Here is a 21,440-nt window from a genome sequence, read left to right as displayed (position 1 = left end):
TGTTAATTAAAAATTGAAGGTCGCTATAATAACCACAGTAATTATGATACGTAAGAATAACTATGATTTTTGTATAAAAAGAGACTGTACCTATCGAATGTACTTTACAGAATTGAAATTGGACAATTTAGGTGGCCTCATGAATATTTTAAAATATAAACAATTCTTTGGCTTATAAACAAATAGAATATCTCGGGAAATATTAAATTAAATTAAATTATAAAAACGGTATTAGAAAAAAATCAGCAAGACAAATTTTCTTTAAAAGAAAAAACGTTTAATTGTGATAAGTGATTCCTGAGATACAACAGGTTAAAACTAACCAGCAGGCAATGATATAAACAATAGGATCATAATTTTCGAACCATTACCTTTTATTTTTATCTTCTTTCTTCACACCAATTTTCATATCTTTAAAATAATCACAACATATATTATTGTAATAGAAACTATCGATATTACGAGTGAAAATTGCCAAAAATAGCAAAATTCCAATCAAAAATCAGGTTGGAGAAAATGAAATCTCAAAGTTCAAAATCGGTATACGTTAAAAAAATGCATTTTCTCGGCTTCCCATTTAGCAATTTTCTTCATCCTTTTTTTGTTTCCAAGTAACTCGAGTAGAGCCATTTAACTAACGCTTTATTAAATGTCAAACTTGCTTTTGTTCTGTTATAATAGATTAATTTTTTTATACGAAAAGAAAACTACATATTTTTTGCAGTTGTAGACTTTCTTTAGATAAACTTACTAGAAGTGTACCTTTTAACGTTAAAAACACAAATATTCTCATTTGAAAGCTGTATAATTATTGAAATAACCTTTATTTAAACAAATTAAAAATTTTGTTTTAATAAATAAATTAATTTATTATAACAAAACAGAAGCAACTTTGACATGATGAATAATGCGTTAGTTAGACGGCCTACTCGGGTTAAGCCCAATTCTCATTAGACGTGCAAGGAACCGGACCGGCAACGGCAAGGCACATGCTCGGCAAATATTGTTTCGAAAATAACGTCGCATGCAAAGCCCGTCGCTTGCCGGTGCCTGGCACGCATAGTGTGAATTACATTCCGTGAAGTGCGTAAGATTTTATGTAAAATGTATCTTGCCGAGCCGATGCCTTGCCCATGCCGAGCACTTGCCTTGCATGCTAGTGAGAATCAGTCTTTACATGGGAACAAAAAAAGAATGAACAAAATTGTTCCATGGAGGGCTGAGAAAATGCTTTTTGTTAACGTATACCGATTTTGAACTTTAAGATTACATTTTCTCCACCCTAATTTTTGATGGAATTTTGCTATTTTTGGCAATTTTCACTAGTAATATCGCTAGTTTTTATTATAATAATATATGTTATCATTATTTTAAAGATATAAAAAATAGTGTGAAGAAAGAGGATAAAAATAAAAAGGTGATGGTTCGAAAATTATGATCCTATTTTTTATATCTTTGCCGTAAATGCCGGTCAACTTTGACCGGTTGTATTTCAGGAACCACTCATCACAATTAAAAGTTTTTTGAAAAAGACTAAGTTTTCACTCTAATGGCATATAGCATATCCCACCAGAATGAAAACAATGGGAACCTTCTCCGGTTTGTTTTCATTCTGGTGGGATATGCTATATGCCATTAGGGTGAAAACTTAGTCTTTTGCTAGCAGTTGCCGCTAGGGCATCTATGCCATTTCGTTCGTTGCAATTCGGGACTGCACGCTGGGGTTTGTTTTGGTTGGATCAGGGAGAGCAGCATATATGCCTCCTGATGAGAGACTAATAAGTTTCGAAACCGGTAGAGGTGCTTGCAGCACTCTCTGATTGGACTGGAATATGGTTCGGCTGTATTTTCGTTTTGGAACGAAATTGAAAATGGTTATTCATTTTTAAAAGTTTTTTCTTTTAAAAGAAGTGTCCCGCCGCTTTTTTTCGTATACTGTTTTCGTGACTTAATTTGACTTAATATTTCCCGAGATATTCTATTTGTTTATAAGCCAAATTAAAATATTAACAATTTTAAAATATTCCTGAGGCCCCTTAAATAGTCCAATTTTAATTCTATAAAGTACATTAGATAGGTACAGTGTCTTTTAATAAAAAAATCATAGTTATTTTTATGTAACATAATTATTGTGGTTATTATAACGACCGTAAATTTTTAATTAACAATTCAATTGTTGCTAAACTGTTCATTCAATTTCCATCGGCTTCTGGAATGATGATCTATATGAAAAGAGCTTTTATTATAACAAGTTATTTAATTATTAATAAACAATTACTTATCCAAAATTTTAGTTGAATATTAAAGATTTTGTTAGAAAAACCGGCATTTTCCGGGGAAAATTTTCGTCGAAGTACATCAGGAAAAACACGTCTCTATGCTGAATTTAATTACGGTGAATTTTTCTTTGGGTGTTTTTGGTGTAAAGTTAAAATCTTAAAAGTTATACAGCAAAAATTGCAAAAATAACGATTTTCGGGCGCCATTTTGTTTATAAAAAAAGTAGCACACTATCTGCGGACTTTGCATACCTATATTATTAATATATACAATGATAAGATTCGATTCCAGCAATAAAATTGCTGGTAAATAACTTTTCCCAAAAATGGCCTATTCTCGGATAATCTGCCCAGACTATTTCTATATAGCAGAAATAACTACAATATTGTCAAAGTTTTACACTGTCCTATATCCGTACACGGCCATCTGAATGTGACTTCCACTATAATAGCTGTATTTTTGACATAACTTTTTCGTCAAATTATGCAATATAGAATAAAATTACCGGAGGGACCGCAGACGTTCGGATACAATTAGCGTCTCTTTGCAAAGACAATGACGTCGACTTTGCAAAGTAACAAGACACTTACTCAACACACATTCTACACATTACACCTGAGTTAGTGATAAGTTATACAATTACGTGGCTAAAGGTTCTAGTTCTAAACCAAGGCCAGTATCAGAGAAAAAAAAAGAATAAAATTGTTCGGAGTGAAAATCGAGACGTCAAATAAAGATCCTAAATTTTATTTTTATTACAATGAATTATTGTGGCTTAATCCATAAAAGCATGATATTTAATTTGGACATGCTACGGTGGACGTCTACAAATTTATCAATTTATAGCCCTCTCCCCCCAAAATCATTAGCAAATTTTTTACTAATTTATTACTACCCATATAATTTTTCCCCTTAACCAACTTTTAGGGGAGATGCTGCGCTAGTTTATATGCAAGCAAGCGGAATTAAAAAAATCTCCGTGTGAGCAAAATATAATTTAACCTACGCCATATCTTTTCACCAATTTTTCACTAATTTTTTACCACTCTAATAGTTTCGATAGCTTAAAATTCAAGCTAGCTGAATTGGAATTCTAAAACTGTTCAATATGAAGCACATATTTCAATCATACACTATGGGTCTGGATCCCGCGTACGAAAAAAAAATTTATTAATAGCAAGCTGAAAATTTGTTAATAGCTTAAGGGTGTGTGGACAAACTTTGATATATGGGAACACTGAAACAGGGGAAGTTTTAATTGTGGAACAGGTTAAAAATTTGGAACGGTCAGACCACGAAAATTTCACATGTATTTTCTCCGACAGAACTTCCAATTGATTTGTTACCCTTTCATTAAACTCTTATGCAAAAATCAGACTGCTATTTATCACCTGTTACATTCCTGTTATTTGACATGTTCTATGTGTTCCACTTATTAAAATGCCCATTTGATGATAAATAGCAGTCTGATTTTTTGTATTAGAGTTTAATGAAAGAGTAACAAATCAACTGGAAGTTCTGTCGGACAATATACATGTGACGTTTTCGTGGTATGACCGTTCCAAATTTTTAACCTGTTCCACAATTAAAACTTCCCCTGTTCCAGTGTTTCCATATATCAAAGTTTGTCCGACTAGACACCCTTAAGCTATTAACAAATTTTCAGCTTGCTATTAATCAACTTTTTTTATATTCGGGATCCAGACCTACTACACATATGCAACACACAATAACTAAAATCTTACACCTTTTTACCCCAAAATCTCATCATTGCGAACACTTACAAACACAGAATCACTTAACATACAAAATGATTACACAAATACGGAAAATAACACTCAAAAAATTTAGTTCGTAATATTGATTAACAGTGATTATTGAAGAGTATTTCGTTGTAACAACAATTAAATTTTTTGTTTCAACGAACTTTTAGACATTGATCAATGTATTTGGTTATTGTCACAATGATTGAATAATAATTGTGAAAATAACTAGAGTACATTAATCAATAACACTCAATTTATTCAGACAGTAAGTTAGTTTGGTATATTTAATAAATAATGGTAATTCTGGCAGCAAAGCACTTTCTTGATTTCGTAGATGATAAGCAATTACCTTGGTTTATCGTGACAACGTACAGATTTCATTAAAACAATGTACAAATCGCACACCTAGTTCAATTGTGCCACAACTGAAAAAATTCGAATTTTGTGTTAAGGCTGTAAAATATTGCCTACATTTGCATCCCCATCTTATGCAATACAGCCTGAACTAAAATATTGTTTTGGATAAGTATAAAGTAAGTTACTTCGGTATTTCACTGTAGGGTTTTTGGAGGTTTTGAAAATGCAATATGGCCATAACTGGGAGATGTGGTGATAATATACTCTGCCACAATACAACCGATGTAAATATTCAATACGTTCAATACGACCACAACTGCAAAAATCAATTGATTTTTTCATTATATTGCCGCCGTATCTCCTAGGTATCGTTTTATAAAGGAATTTCTTCACAATTTTAATAAATTGTAATAAGATCCAGCGAATAACTGTATAATTTGCTACCTAAATTGTAATTTTGAAGCCAGTTATTCTCAAAATAAATTATTTACAGGGAATAACGCGTTTGCTACAGAACGTTTTCTAACGAAAAAAACCAAATTTGTTGCTGTCACCTGAAGAGGAATCGCGTAAAGTTCGAAACATTGATGTTATAATATACTTTGATTATTTTAAAAATCGACCTGTTCAAGCGTTTTGTTTATGTGCTAAAAATAAGAGTAAAGTCCATTAGGTTTAGGACAAAAAAGGGGGATTTGCAAAATTATTAGTAATCAATTAATATCATACATTGAGCTAATACATTCAGTAATTATCAATATAAAAATCATCAATTATAAATATACGTTCATAGTAGGAATGAACAACTGTTATTGACACAATGAATAGTCTTCGTCAGTCAATTAACGACGTTGTTGTTTCAATGAATAGTGTTCGTTGGCTCAGTGAAAAATGTTCGTAATATTAATACATGGATGTTCATCCATTCAATAAACGTAACACATTGGATCAACTAACGAAAATAATAAATTGATGAACATCGCTTTTTTGTTCCAATAAAATGAAAAATTGGACAAATTTTAAGTATTGCTTTTGTTGTCTGAATTAACATTTTTATTAATATTATGTACCTTTTTCGTTTAGTGAATCGGAATTTGATGTATCACATACCATAAAAACATCCACCCTCACACCTTTCCAGCCATAGCTGGCTGTTTCCTACAACCATCATAGGCAAAGTACACTTTTTGTTGACTGGAATATGATATAACCTCAATAATACCAGTAATATAGCGGTTGTACAGACCTTATTAACAAATTATTGTTTTTAATTTCTTTTAAGAACGATTTACGAAGTGGAAATTTTTATTTTGGATTTTATTTTTGAAGTGTTTGGGTGCCTCTTATCAGGAGTGACAAAACCGGATATACTTCCTGCTGCATTTCCTTCATCTAGAGATCCGCAAAAGAATGCTACGTTGTTACGTTTTTTCTACTTTACTATACTGCATGGAAGCGTGGACAATAAAACAGTCTGAAATCAAAAAATTAGACTCCTTTGAGATGTGGTGCTACAGGAGAATCCACAGAATATCGTGGACTGAAAAAGTAACTAATACAGAGGTGTTACAAAGAATGTGTAGTCATGAAAACGGTTAAAATTAGAAAGATTCAATATCTGGGTCATATAATGAGGGGCGAGAAGTACATATTACTTACGGGTTAATTATGCAAGGGAAGATACAAGGGAAGAGAAACCCAGGACGACGCAAAATATCCTGGCTAAGAAATTTGAGAGAGTGGTTCGGTTGCAGCTCATTCGAATTATTCAGAAGTGCGGCCAATAAAATTAAAATAGCGATGATGATTTGAAACCTCCAATAGGGGAAGGAACCTGAAGAAGAAGAAGAAGAGTTTTTGTGTCGTCTTTCCCTATAGTCATGTATTTTGCTTTGTGCTGATTTATCTCTAGCCCTATTATCTTCGCTTCTTTATTTTATTTTTCAACTGCTTTTCTAAGTGTAATCTTCGTCTTCGCTATGATGACTACATCATCTGCATAATGCTGCTAGTTGAAGTTGATCTGTAAGAATGTTTATGTTTGCAAAGTTCGTCCTCCTTATTATTACTGGTTATTATTAGGTTAAATAGTGTCGGTGAGATAGAGTCACCTTGTTTCACGCCTTTGTTTACATTGATATCCTTAGAGTTGTTCCGTTGAAACAGATCTTTGCTGTGGTGTTATTTAGACTCGCTGTTAGCATGTGTCTTAATTTTTCTGGGATTCCAAGATTCTCTATCTCCTCCATCATTTTCTTCCGATTGATTGTGTCAAGTTCGCTTTTGAAATTTATGAACATAAGTAGACCAATAAGGATCTGTTTTTAGGTGGATGTGATAGGTGGCATTCAGCTTTTTGCGGATAAAGTTAGATAAAGTTATAAACTTCGTTAATAATAATTGATTTATGCTCCTTCTCAAATATGCCCGGAACATTAATAAGAAAAATAAAATATTTAAAAATTTCAAAAAATTTCGTTTTTTTCTACTTTTTTTGCTTATAACTTAAAAACTGTTCATTTTAGAACAAAGACCTGTAGGAATAAAACAAAGATAATTAAATTTTATATCAGACGCGATTGGTTAAAAATGCCTTAATTGATCACCCTTGCTTCAAAATAGCATTAAATATAAAATAAGGGGGCAAAACAGGCCTGTCTTTATTCAATGATTTTCCATCACTTAGGTTACACTTGGAACCTTCCTAATTCGCTTAGAAAATTTTTGTAATGTGCTAAAACCCTACACCAAATTTCAGTCAAATTGACTTACTAGATTTCGCATAATAATTTTGCAATCTAAACTTTTTTTAAAATATTAAAATTTTTTAAAATCTTTCACAACAAAAACTAGAACATACAAAGATTTGTCAAATTTTTTACATATAAAGAAGTACTCCATCTATCTAAAGAACTTTACAGAATTGAAATCGGATTATTTAAGCAGCCTCAGCAATGTTTTAAAATTATAAACAATTTTTTGGCTTATAAACAAATTAGTGCTGTTGCCAGGAGGGGGTGCTACGGGCTCCTTTATTTAGATGGACTTACCCAAGTTTTTTCATGTATTTTGACCCGTAGAACACGAATTTTTTGGGTAACAGTTGATCCGGATGTCGATAAGATTGTTATAAACAAAGAACTTGAGGAATTGCATAAAATCGATTTTTCGCAAAAGAAAACATTTTTTTGTATTTCTTGGGTAATTCTAAGCAAAAAATATTCCTACAAGTTTTTTCGTAGGATGCATAGTTTTCGAGATAAACACGGTGGAACTTTCAAAAAAATCGAGAAATTGCAATTTTTGAACGCGAATAACGTTTGACTAAAAAATAAAACAGCAATTCTGCTGACAGCATTTGAAAGTTTAAGTCAAATTGTACCGATTTTAATTATTTGCATTGCTAAAAATTAATTTTTTTATTATTAAACAAAGCTATTTTTTATAAGCCAAAAAATGGTTTATAAATTTAAAACATTGCTGGGGCCCCTTAAATAATCTGATTTTAATTCTGTAAAGTGTATTAGATAGGTAGAGTACCTCTTTATATGTAAAAAAATTAGCCAACTTCTAAATGGTCTACTTTTTGTTCAGAAAAATTTTAAAAAATTTGAACTTTTTTAAAAACATTTAGATTGTAAATTTATTATGCAAAATTTATTAGGTCGATTTTAATGAAATTTGGTACACGATTTAAGTATGTTACAAAGAATTTCCTAAGTGAATTACTAAGGTTCTAAGTGGTGCCACCAAAGTGGTTAAAAAATATTGAATAACAACAGACTTATTTTGCCCCCTTATTTTGTATTTATTGCTATATTGCAGAAAAGGTAATACCCTAAGACATTTTTTACCAGTCGCGTATTATACAAAATTCAATTATCTTTATTTTATTTCTCTACGACTTTGTTCCAAAACGAATCGTTTTAAAGTTATAAGCAAAGAAAATAGAAAAAAATCGATGTTTTTCGAAATTTTTAAATATTTTAATGTTTTTATTAATGTTCCGGGCATATTTGAGAAGGAGCATAACTCAATTATTATTACTGAAGGTGTCACCTAACTTTATCTGCAAAAATCCGAATGCCACCTCTCACATCCAAAAATAGACGTTTTTTCGCAGATCCTTACTGGTCTAAAGGTGCACTTCTCTGTTGTATTTTCTCGATTTTTGAATTATTTACTACACTGTGTGTATGGAATTAATTGACGATCTTCCCGGTCTGAACCCGTTCTGGTATTCTCCTAATTTTCGTTCAGCGCATAAGTAGGGTCTCATGTTTAGAATGTTTGCTAGAATTTTATATGCAGTGATTCATTTATTGGGATTGATTTTATTAGAATATTCATATTAGACCAGGGCTCATCTGTAAAAATATTAGTACATTTGGACGTTGAGAGGTGACTCAATTTATTTGCAGAAATTGCTTGAAAATAACTCAAATAACAATATTTGAGTTATTCTCCCTCTCAAAAAGGTCCGGAACATTGTTTAAATAATCAAAATTTCAAAAAATGAAGGAAAAATTCGATTTTTTTCTTCGTTTTTTGATTATAACTTTAAAAGTATACGAGAAAAGTTGAACTGACGTAAAAGTTGCGTAATTAAATTTCCTACAATATAGAATTGGTTAAAAGTTTAAAAAAACAGTCACCCTTGTTGCAAAATAGCAATAATTGCAAAAAAACCATACAAAAACAAGTATTGGCATTTTACGTTTTTCAACCATTTATGCTACATTTAGGACCTTCATATTTCACCCAGAAAAACTTTATGATACAGATGAGTAAAACAATACTGTAAATTTCATTACGATCGGTTTAAGAGATTTTGCAAATTAAAATTTTGCAATCCAGCTTTCGCAAAAAAATTCATTTTTTCAAAATGTTACAGGACTGAAAATAAAGCAGAAAGCAACTTGAAATTTTTTTTACGTATAGAAGTGTACTGTACCTTTCGTTTGCAGCTTGTAATATTAAAATCGATTAATTATTATGGCGTCAGGAATTTTTTAAATAAACATTAATTATTAGTGCTTCGCGCAGGACAGCGGATAGTTTGCTCTGATTGGGCATTCCAATGACCTTTGATAATGATTGATACATTTTAATTTCTATTATATTTCGATATAAATAAATAAATTTGTTTATTGCAAAATAAAAACACATACTCTATCCTTTGAAATAACACTCTTTTCAGCAAAAATTTTATTTGTTCATATATTTTAACTTAGAGAATAAAAGTTTATTATTTTTAAACATATGCAATTGTTTAAACAATATTTCACAAACAATAATAAAATTTGTTTGATTTTTGTGGAATTAAAATATTGAAATACAACAAAATATAGAGTAAGAAAATAATATATTAGATAAAGATTGGAAGAAATTTTCGTGGAAATCAACTTGTGTTAATCGAACACCGCTGTCCTGCGCGTAACACCAAAAATTAATGTTTATTTATAAAAATTTTCTGACGCCGTGGTAATTAATCGATTTTAATTTTGAAAATTGCAAATGAAAGGCACAGTACACTTCTATAAGCAAAAAAAAATTCAACTTGCTATCTGCCTCATGTTCAGTTTGGCAACATTTAAAAAAAATGAATTTTTTTGTGAAAGCTGGATTGCAAAATTTATTTTGCAAAATCTATTAAACCGATCTTAATGAAATTTACAGTGTTATTTACTATATCATAAAGTTTTTCTGGGTGAAATATGAAGGTTCTAAGTGTAGCATAAATGGTTGAAAAACGTAAAATGCGAATACTTGTTTTTGTATGTTTTTTTCTCAGTTATTGCTATTTTGCAACAAGGGTGACTATTTTTTAAATTCTACATTGTTGGAAATTTAATTACGCAAGTTTTATTTCTGTACAACTTTTCTCAGAAATGAATATTTTTAAAGTTATAATCAAAAAGCCAATAAAAAACTCGAATTTTTCCTTCATATTTTGACATTTTGATTATTTAAACAATGTTTCGAACATTTTGAGCGGGAGGATAAGTCAAATACTATTATTTGAGTTATTTTCAAGCAATTTCTGCAAAAAAATTTGAGTCACCTCTCAACGTCCATCTCAAAACAGATGCGCCCTGGACTATATATTCTTGACTGGAAAAATTCTAAAAGTTTTCTAATCTTCCAATTAAAGCAAGATTTTCTAAAGAACACAAAAATCCAATTTGATTTATTTAGTTAAATATTTATAAGGAAAGACCCTTATTCAATATAAAACGCAATCACAACCCTTTTTTAATAATTCATTCGTAATAAGATTTGCCTTGCGGCTTTGGTTTTTTTTAAAGGAGCTTGAGAAAAACGGAGCAAGATTATTGGGCGAGGGTTTCGACCTAAGTCAAAATTAAGTGTACTATAGTCTGGACCATATACTAACTTTATTAATACGCCAGGGAAATAAAGCAAAAATATACCATGTTCGGGACACTTGAGCAGCCAGGTTGCAAATGGGTTTTTTTGTGTACTATATACCTAATACATTATAAATACAAAAATGCCCGTCACAGTTCGGACGAGAATTTTAGTTATTAACAAATAAGCTTCAAAAAATGTCCAGTATTTTCCTTTAAACCGCTACAGGTAAAAATAGGCTAATTAAATATTTTATTTATAGTATCCTTCTTTTAGTAGATGAGCAAAGGTTTAAAATGGCAGTTTTTAAATTTTAATCCGATCCTTTGTTGCTTCGGAAATCTCAAAACAAAATTAAAATTTCGAAAATAAAAAAATTGCTATAACTTTCGCGAAAATAACCTTAAGACTTTGATATCGCATGGAAAGTTGAGTCAAACAGTTCATATAATGCAAAAAAATTTAAGACGATTCGTCAATTAGTTTAAATATTATTCAATTTGTGTTTTCAAAAGAGCTTTTTTGCAATGTTTTTGTTCAGAAAATAATAATGATACAGCAATTCTCTGGAAACCAGGCGAAAGAAGAATAGTTATATTTTCAACGCATTTAAAAAAAACACTAAAATGTCATTTTTATCATTCCGAAAACATTTTTCTAAAGTTGGGTCATTTTTGGCTAATAAACAATTTGGACAACTTTGTTAATATTGACATTTTTACGCGTCTGATCATCTTTTCCGGAATTCCAAGTACCCTTAGGGCCTGGTAGAAACGCCTTTTATTACAGAATCGTAAGCCTGTTTGAAATCTATAAAGAGGAGGTTTAACTTTAACTGTTGCTCGTATGTACTGCCATGCATCATTTTCAACACGAATATTTGATCTATGGTGGATCTGCCCTTTTTGAATCCTCCCTGGTATTCACCAACCGCTCGTTTAAGTGTCTTTCCAGTCTGCTTCTTACGACTCTGGCGAGTACCTTATATGTTACGTCTAGAAGGGTGATACCCTTATAGTTTTCACACACTGCTCTATATCCCTTCTTATGAATGGGACATACTATGGCCTCTCTCCTTACTTCTGGCATTTCCTCTCGCTCCCAGATTTTCGTCAACAGGCTATACAGAGAGGGGCTAAATTATGGAATAAATTAATTTTATCTAAAATGGACCACTTTCGAGAAAAATCGCGAAACAGGTCGATTTTTATTTTTAAATTACAATTTTTTTGCATATATTTCATACTAGTGACGTCATCCATCTGGGCGTGATGACGTAATCAATGATTTTTTTAAATGGGAATAGGGATCGTGTGGCACCTCATTTGAAACGGTGTTCAATTCTCTATTCAGTTATATAAATAATAATATCATTATTTATATAGGGTGACCAAAAAAATAATTTTTGAATTAAATTAATTGACGCAAAAAGAAGAATGTATGTAATTTATTTAACTAAAAATACATTGTATTGCTGTCAGTAAATAGAAAAGAATGCTTATTTCACAAATAAACATTGCCTGTCAGCTCTTGTAACATAATGACCTAATTTGTTACCTTTGACCCACTTACAACGTGTGGGAGTCATATGTTATCCTAGGGCCATATCCTTAGGGATTATATCCATCCTTTGGAATTTGCTATGTTAGCATTTTGATGTGACTTTTAGTCCATTTTTGAAAGGCTTTGACCTTCGTATTTTTTGGTTGGCTCACCATGTTCTTGCAACACTGATGATGCTCTTTTTAGAGCGAAAACGTTCTGTTCGATGTTTGTAGCCCTATAGGGCTTTTTAAAATAATATACCTTTTACCAAGACCAAAATAAACATTTCTTTTCGCTTAAATTAAATCACAAACAGCCTCCCACCTACCACTTGGCAATTTGAACATTTAATTTAAGCGAAAAGCAATGTTTATTTGCCAAATAAACATTATTTCCTATTTTCTGAAAGTGATAGAATGTATTTTGAGTTAAATAAATTGCATACATTCTTCTTTTTTCGTCAATTAATTTAATTCAAAAATTTATTTTTTGGCCACCCTGTATAAATAATGATATTAATGTTTATATTATTGAATAGAGAATTGAACACCCTTTCAAATGAGGTGCCACACGGCACCTATTCTCATTTAAAAAAAACATCGATTACGTCATCACGCCCAGATGAATGACGTCACTAGTATGAAATATATGCCAAAAAATTGTAATTTAAAAATCAAAATCGACCTGTTTCGGGATTTTTCTCCAAAGTCGTCCATTTTAGAGAAAATTAATTTATTCCATAATTTAGCCCTTCTCTGTATATTCGCGTTATAAGTGCTTCTCCCCCATGCTTGATTAATTCTGCAGTAATACCATTGCTGCCTGCACTTTTGTTGTTTGTCAAACTATGTATGATTTCTCTTATTTCTTCCACGGTTGAAGTCTCCATTGTTTCCGCAGGGCCTCTGACTTGCTCTACCATTTCCACTTGCTCCTCATCACTTCCATCAGGTTCTTCATTAAGTAGCTCTCTAAAATGCTCCTCCCATTTACTTAGCTTCCCCTGCTTTTCTCCTATTATTAACAAATATAATAGTTTAAAAAAAATTTAAATTGTGACTTTTTTAATTCATGAGAAAATTCCCTTTAGTTTAATCTTATTAGTTTTTGTATAATTTAAAGTTTGCTTCTACTAAATAATTAAGTTTATTTTATCCCGAATTAAATACTTAACTAAAAAGTACTACAAATAAAGCCCCTCGAGGTATTTGAATATGTATCTAAATTACGGTATTATACGAAAGTTTCCGCAAAAGCCCCGAAGATTAGATTTGCTAAAACTAGAATAATGCGTTTTATATTAGACAAGATCCGTTCCACTCTGAAATTTCGAATGCATTGCATTTCAAATTCCTTTGCAAATAACATTTTAATTTAACTTGAACACAATTTCTATATGTATGTACTTTAATTAACAAACAATTCTATTAGCGGTTATCTTCATTCAAACGGACCGCAGATTCATTAAAATTTAAATTTTTGCGAATAAGTATGATGGAAAATTTCATTAATTATGCAATAAAATACCAACTTTTTTTTTTATTTTATGGCATAGACTTGGGTGTCAATTAGCCAGTCAAACTTTTTTGTTTTCTATTCATACATAAAAAAGGCAATGAGGTCCTTAGAGTTCCACAGCTAACTCTTCCACAGCTCTCTACTCCGTTCAAAAGCTGCAGGTGGCCGCTATGGACTATCCAAGTTGCTCACCGCATTTTTCCATTATACATCTTCTTCTTCTTCTTCTTCTTCTTCTTCTTCTTCTTCTTGTTCTTTTTTCATATGTACATAATATATCAAATTATCAGGATTAATAAATTTAGAGGTTAATTTTAGTTTCAGAGATAAATTTCATTAAACATCATCATCATCATTCTCTTTGCCTTATACCTATGCGGGGTCGGCTTCCCTAATTGCATTTCTTCACACAATTCTATCTTGGATCATATCAATGTTAATCCCCTTTACCAACATGTCTTGCCTTATCGTCTACCCCCAGGTCTTCTTTGGTCTTCCTCTCTTACTCCTTCCAGAAATCTGCACTTCAGCTATTCTTCGTATTGGGTGATTAACGTCTCGACGTTGAACATGACCAAACCATCTTAACCTATGCTCTCTCATTTTGGCATCAATTGGTGCCACACCTAGACTTCCCCTAATATACTCATTTCTAATTTTATCCTTCTTTGTCACTCCACTCATCCATCTAAGCATTCTCATTTCCGCCACATGCATTCGTTGTTCCTCTTTCTTTTTCACTGCCCAACATTCAGTTCCGTGCATCATAGCCGGTCTTATGGCTGTTTTATATAATTTTCCCTCCTTACTTTTGAACATTCCAAATACTCTGTTTTTGTCCTACTAAGTTTTAAACCTTTTTCCTCCAGAGCTTGTCCCCACTGTTCCAGTTTTTGTTCTAAGTCTCTTTCACTATTTCCTATTAACACTACATCATCAGCATACATTAGGCACCATGGAATATTACCCTGTAGTTTCGCTGTTATCTGGTCCCAAACTAATGAAAATAAATAAGGACTAAGCACCAAGCCTTGGTGCAATCCTACTTTCACCTGAAATTCATCAGTCTCTCCCACACCTGTTCTAACACTAGTCGTTATTCCCTCATACATATCTCTCACAATCTTTACATATTCTCCAGGGACTCCTTTCTTATTGAGTGCCCATCACAGAATCTCTCGAGGAACTCTATCATATGCTTTCACAAGATCAATGGATACCATATGAGCGTTGGTCTCTTTATTCCTGTATTTTTCCATCAGTTGCCTTATAATGAAAATTGCATATGTTGTTGATCTGCCCTGCATAAAGCCAAATTGATTATCGGATATTTCGGTTTCTTCACGTATCCGTCTATCAATTACTCTCCCCCATATTTTCATGGTGTCGCTAAGTAGTTTTATAGCCCTGTAGTTTGTGCATTGTTGTATGTCTCCCTTGTTTTGTAGACAGGTACTAATATACTGCTTCTCCATTCGTCTGGCATATTTTCAACTTCCATATTTCTATTAAATAGACCTGCTAGCCAAGTTATTCCTGTCTCTCCCAATGCTCTCCATACATCCCCAGGAATATCATCTGGTCCGACGGCTTTTCCTTTCTTTATTTTTTGAAGCGCTTGAGCCACAATCATAAAATCTATAAAAAAAAAATAAAAAAAATTATATAACTTGCATTGGGCTTGAATCTACTTCCCGTGTATCCCGCCGTACGAGAGTCGAAGCGATTTCAAACTGCACCACCTTCGCGTATACGTCATGTGGGAATATACACAAACTGAACAACTTTTTGACATTTTGTTTATATGAATTTTTATTAGTTTGATTTTTGTCGAATTAAAATACAACAATATACATATAGAGTAAGAAAACCATACATTAGATGAAAATTTGTAGAAAGTTTGTTCGTAATCACATTATGTACATTAAACCATTGTCTACTAGGGGTATAGCATAGCAAGTACTAGGTAAGTACATTATTTTTTTTACATTTTCGAAATAGGTATGAAGATAATTTTTTATTGGAATACAACTGAAACATTTAGAATTACGTACCTGTGGCTTTTCAAAACTATTTAAAAAGTCACTATAATTACAAATTTGCTTTTATTTCTGTCCTCACAACAATAAAAACTAATATATTATACAACATTTTTGTTTACCGATAACCTCCATATTGAACAATTATTGACAGATCATTTCAACACTCAATCAGAGCCCGTATAAAGACTAATACCAAACTGTCGGTGTGCGCATGCGCGCAGATCAATATAAATTCACCCTCAATCTCAATCGCGCCTAAAGAAGTATAACTTCAAAAATTCGACGTAAAATACGAGAAGCAAAGAGTCAACATCTAGCCAAACAGTGTCATGACATTGGAGAACTTGAAAACAGATACGACACGTTTAACATGTATAAAAAAGTGAAAGAAGCGGCTGGTATCTTCAATAAGAAACAAACTTCATTGCTACAGGATGAACATGGTAAAGTAATATTTGAAGTAGAGGACAAACTTAAAAAATGGGAAAATTACGTCACGGACCTATTCGAAGACGATAGGAGTAGTTTACCTTCCGATATTACTAACTGCGACGGACCCCTAATAACACGCTCTGAGGTTATAAAAGCCATACAATCATCAAAAGATGGCAGAGCGACTGGTCCTATGAAATTACAACTGAAATATAAAAGCTTATAAATGATAGCAATGTTTTAAGGCTGTATGACACTATACATTTTCTTGTATCATTTCTAATATCGTTTCTGATATGTCAAAAAAATGCATAGTGTCATACACAGATACAAGAAACGATATCAGAAACGATACAAGAATTTGTGTCAGGCACAGATTATTGTACAAGAACTGCGCCAATTTCTGCGCAAAGAGCAAAAACGTAAAACCTGCTGGTAAAACATCTAAAATGTCATAATTACTTACTCATAATAGCGGCTGAAATGAAAATGGGATAATGTATTGATGAATTTATTTGTGTTTTTGTAGGTATTATTTATAAATCTTTTATTTATACTTAATATACCGTTTGGTATGGACTACTGTTCTACTAATAACCATATATTTAGCTCCTAGTAAAGTTCAAACTATAAATTTAGGTTTCATGGTGCATAATAATTTTTTAATAGACGAAAATACAATAGTTCCTAAGTTGGATCAAACTGAAGATAATTCTAATGCAAATATTTTAGCACAAATATCAAAACAAAATAAAAATACAAATAATCAACCTCAGTCAACGTAAAATTCTGGTTAACATTAAAATGTTAATTATATAAAAGTTTTAAAAATATAAATATTTATATTTATAAATTTTATATATAATTTATATAATTTTAATATTTTATAAATATTTATAAATATAAAGTTTTATAAATTTTATAAAATATTTAAAATCAGCTGTGTCTGTAGATGCAGTACTACCATAACGTGACACAGGGTGACAAACAAAATTTCGACCAATCACGTGCCGAATTTCATACAATTTTCGATACAAGAACTTGCATAGTGTCATACAGGGCACAAATGTACGTACAAGAAATGATACAAGAAAATGTATACAAGAAACGATATCAGAAACGATATTAGAAATGATACAAGAAAATGCATAGTGTCATACAGCCTTTAGAGGCTATAACTTCGTATTTTAATACCATTTATACCAGCGGACAACTACTTAATGGTTGGTCTAATTCACTGTTTATAGCTCTACCTAAGAAGACAACAGCAAAAACCTGTGCTTATTATAGAACCATCAGTTTGTTAAACCACTTATTGAAAATTTTTCTGATGGTAATACATGGTCGTATCTACAATAATTGCGAAGAATACCTGGATGACACACAGTTTGGTTTCCGTAACGGGTTTGGAACGAGATAGCGACTGTTTGGAATGAATTTACTTGCTCAAAGATGTCGAGATATATCTGTAGACATATACTGTTGTTTTATTGACCTCCAAAAGGCATTTGATCGTGTTAAGCACTCTATATTGATCGAAGCTCTAAAAGACATTGGCTTGGACGGCAGAGATGTTCGAATAATTGCAAATTTATATTTTAATCAACCAACATCAGTTTTAGTAGATGGTGTGGAATCACAGGCTCTTAATATTAAAAGAGGAGTACGGCAGGGATGCCTCTTGTCACCCCTGCTTTTCAACGTTTACTCCGAAAGAATTTTCAAAAAACCACTTTCTGAAAAACAAGAAGGAATACTTGTGAACGGTGAAGTCATCAATAATTTGCGATATGCGGACGATACAGTACTCCTAGCTTCTAGTCAAGAAGATCTGCAAACACTACTTGATAGTGTCGTTGAGAGTTGTAGGTAGGCAGGTCTGTATCTGAACATACAGAAATATAAATATAAATACAGAAGAAGAAGTCTTTTTGACATGTTGCTGAAAGATATTTGATGTGGTCTGAATATATCTTAATTTCAATGTAAATAAAATACTCGTAATAAGTAAACAACAGCATTGTATATGTAAATAATACCAAACTTGAGCAAATTGATAAAATCGTTTACCTTGGCAGCAATTAAATTGTAACGCAGAAAGTCACGGCGAAATTAGATCTAGGATAGAGCAGGCTAGAGCCGTTTTTAGAAGGATGTCCAAGGTGTTATGTAACAGAGACCTAAAATTGGCATTGAGGATCTGCCTACTCCGCTGCTAGGTGTTCTCGGTCTTACTTTATGGTGTCGAGTCCTGGACTGCCAATAAAATCGATCTTCGGACGAAGTCGATAAATGTGGTGCTATAGAAGAATTTTAAAAGTTTCCTGGGTGGAGAAGATTCGAAAGTCCACAATACTAGAACGTCTCAGCAAGACTACTGAGATCATAAAAAGCATCAAGCAGAGAAAGCTGAAGTATTTCGGATATGTAATGAGAGGTCCCAAATATAGGTTGCTACAAAATATCATGCACGGAAAAATAGCAGGCAAACGCAGTCCAGGACGAAGAAGAACCTCATGGTTGAAGAACTTGCGAGATTGGTATGGTATTGATACAAGCATTCTATTTAGGGTGGCAGTGAATAAAATTAAGATAGCTATGATGGAGCTCTGGCTCTGATAGCTATGGCGTTCTGAAAGGACATGGTACATGAAGAAAAATAAAAATGAGAAAGGTTCAATGCTTCGGTCATAGGACCCAAATATCGCTTACTCCGGTTGATCTTTCAGGGAAATATCGAAGGAAAACGCTGGGTTAGAAGAAAACAACTGTCCTGGCTGCGTAACATTAGACGATGGACAGGTCGAACGGTCGAGGAATTGTTTCATCTATAGCTGCCGACCGAGAAACATTTCATCAGCTTGTTAATAGGCTATTGATTATGTATTTTAGAAAGGAACTACAACGTTAACAGGGTTTTTATGGTTTCATATAGTCGTTGGACCCCTAAATATTAAAAAAACGGGAAGTGCTACCATTTAAAGGGGTGCGTTTTTGAGAAAGGGGTGAATTAGTCCCTAGGCACAGGGCGAATTAGGTTGAGTTCTATGCACTTTTGGGTACAAACACGTCTGCAGGAAAATTGTTTCAGATTAAATTTACTATCGAAATATCAAATCTTAAAGTCAAAAATATTTTTTTTTACAAAAATATATTCAAATGAAAAGCAAGAAGAAAAACACGAAAGATAGCAATTTTGTTTTTTGTCCCATAACTTTTTTCCACGGGGATATAGGTATAGGCATTGCTTCACATGAAACAAACTTCCATCCTTCCTATATAAAATTACGTTTAGTAGAAGTCTCTGTGATTTATAGCTTCCACAATATGATTTTTCAAACTCACGGCGATTTTGGGCCATTTTCCTTGTTAATTCGCAAACATTGTTCTGTAACTTTTTTCTACGCAGCTTTAGGAATATGCAATGTTACATTTAGTAGGAAGAAAATTCAATTATCTTTAAAATGGTCTATTGTAAAAGGCTGTTGCAAGATATGGTTTTTCAAAGTTTTATACTTTTAATGATTTTTGATATACATATTTACGATTATTTTTAAATTTCTTAATAAAACTTTTTTATTGTATATTTAGGTATATACATTGTGCAATAATATACATTGTGCAATAAAAAAGAAAGCTTATTTTCTTTACTTTAAAATGGTGTAATGTAAAAAATACTGAGACTATTTTTAAACAAGATATGCTTTTTCAAAGTGTGACATATACACATGCAATAGGTCCCACTAAGTTGGAACCATATGGAACTGTTTTATTGTTAACTTTATAAAAATGTATTTTTTATAAAATCCTCTGCATAGTCTAAAACCTAAGATGCAATCATCAGATATACAATTTTATCAATAGTGTACGAGGTATGTTAAAAAATATGAATTTCGCTCAAGAGTAAAGTACTTTTATATTTCACTATATCGAAAAGTGTGATTAACCCTTAAACGCCCAAGGGTGGGTAGAAAATGTCCACCTAATGCGTATTCCCTTGTTACATATTTATTACGTGTTTAAAATTTTTTTAAAAATTATTTATTGTTAAAAAGACAGCCCTTTATCGAATGTTAATTTGGTTCTACCGATATTTTTGAAAATAAAAGTACCATCTTGAGTTAAATATGGGTGGGCATAAAAAATACACCCTTGGTAAAACTTGTTTCTAAAGGTTTCTATATAATTTCTCGTTGGTAGGAAGATCATCCATATAATTATCGACGTATAATTACATAATCTACATAATTACCCGCCAATGAGGAGGTTTAAAGGAAGAATGTGGAGAAAATCGACAAATTTGAATTACTGGCTTTTACTGGTTTGTTAATTTTGAATTACATTGTAATTTTGTTGTAAGGTTTGTAAATTATTTATATTAATATTTTAGAAGTTGCTGTGTTTATTAAGCATAAGATTCTTAAGTTTAATCCATTTCCAACAACTCTCAATAAATATATTAGCTATTTTCGAGGTGGACATTTTTTACCCACCCTTGGGCGTACATGGAACCTAAAAAAGGTTGGGCGTTTAAGGGTTAAGGAAAGTTATTTGGAATTAAAAATTATGTTATAATATGCATTTATGTCCTTCTAATTGAAAAAATAAAAAAATTTAAAATTTTTCTCAAATTTCGGATACCCTTGGATATCCTACGGATATCTTGTTTAAACGGAGTCCTAGAATTTTTTGCAATACACCATTTTAAAGTAAAGAAAATAAGATTTTTTTATTCCACAATGTATAGAACTAAATGTACAAGAAAAAAAGTCATTATGAGAAAGTTAAAAAATAATTATAAAAAATATCAAAAATCATTAAAAGTATAAAATCTTGAAAAAGCATAACTTGCTTAATAATAGTCGTACAACCTTATATAATAGACCAATTTAAAGGCAATTGACTTCTATTTTTACTAAATGTACCATTGCCTATACCTAGAGATTCGTATAAAAAAGTTACAGAACAATGTTTGCGAAATAATGGGGAAAATGGCCCAAAAATGCTGTGAGCGGCGAAATTTGAAAAATACTATTTCGGAAACTGTAACTCCTAGAGACTTCTACCTAACGGCATTTTAAAGAGAAATGATGGAAGTTATTTTTCACTGAAGCAATGCCTCTACCTA

The 21,440-nt window shown here is 31.9% G+C and overlaps 2 protein-coding genes across 2 annotated transcripts in view; one reads left to right on the top strand and one right to left on the bottom strand.

Annotated features, from left to right (window-relative positions):
• Nucleotides 1-21,440, bottom strand: part of LOC114341868 (octopamine receptor beta-2R) — a 743,861-nt gene that overhangs the window by 93,251 nt on the left and 629,170 nt on the right. The gene's annotated exons all lie outside the window — the stretch shown is intronic.
• LOC126879849 (chaoptin-like) overlaps nt 1-21,440 on the top strand; it is a 331,796-nt gene that overhangs the window by 293,664 nt on the left and 16,692 nt on the right. The window lies entirely within an intron of this gene.

This window comes from Diabrotica virgifera, chromosome 2 (genome assembly GCF_917563875.1).
Source record: "Diabrotica virgifera virgifera chromosome 2, PGI_DIABVI_V3a".
Taxonomy (NCBI): Eukaryota; Metazoa; Arthropoda; class Insecta; order Coleoptera; family Chrysomelidae; genus Diabrotica; species Diabrotica virgifera.
Note: the sequence above shows the minus strand (reverse complement) of the source record. Positions and strands in the feature narration are given on the sequence as shown.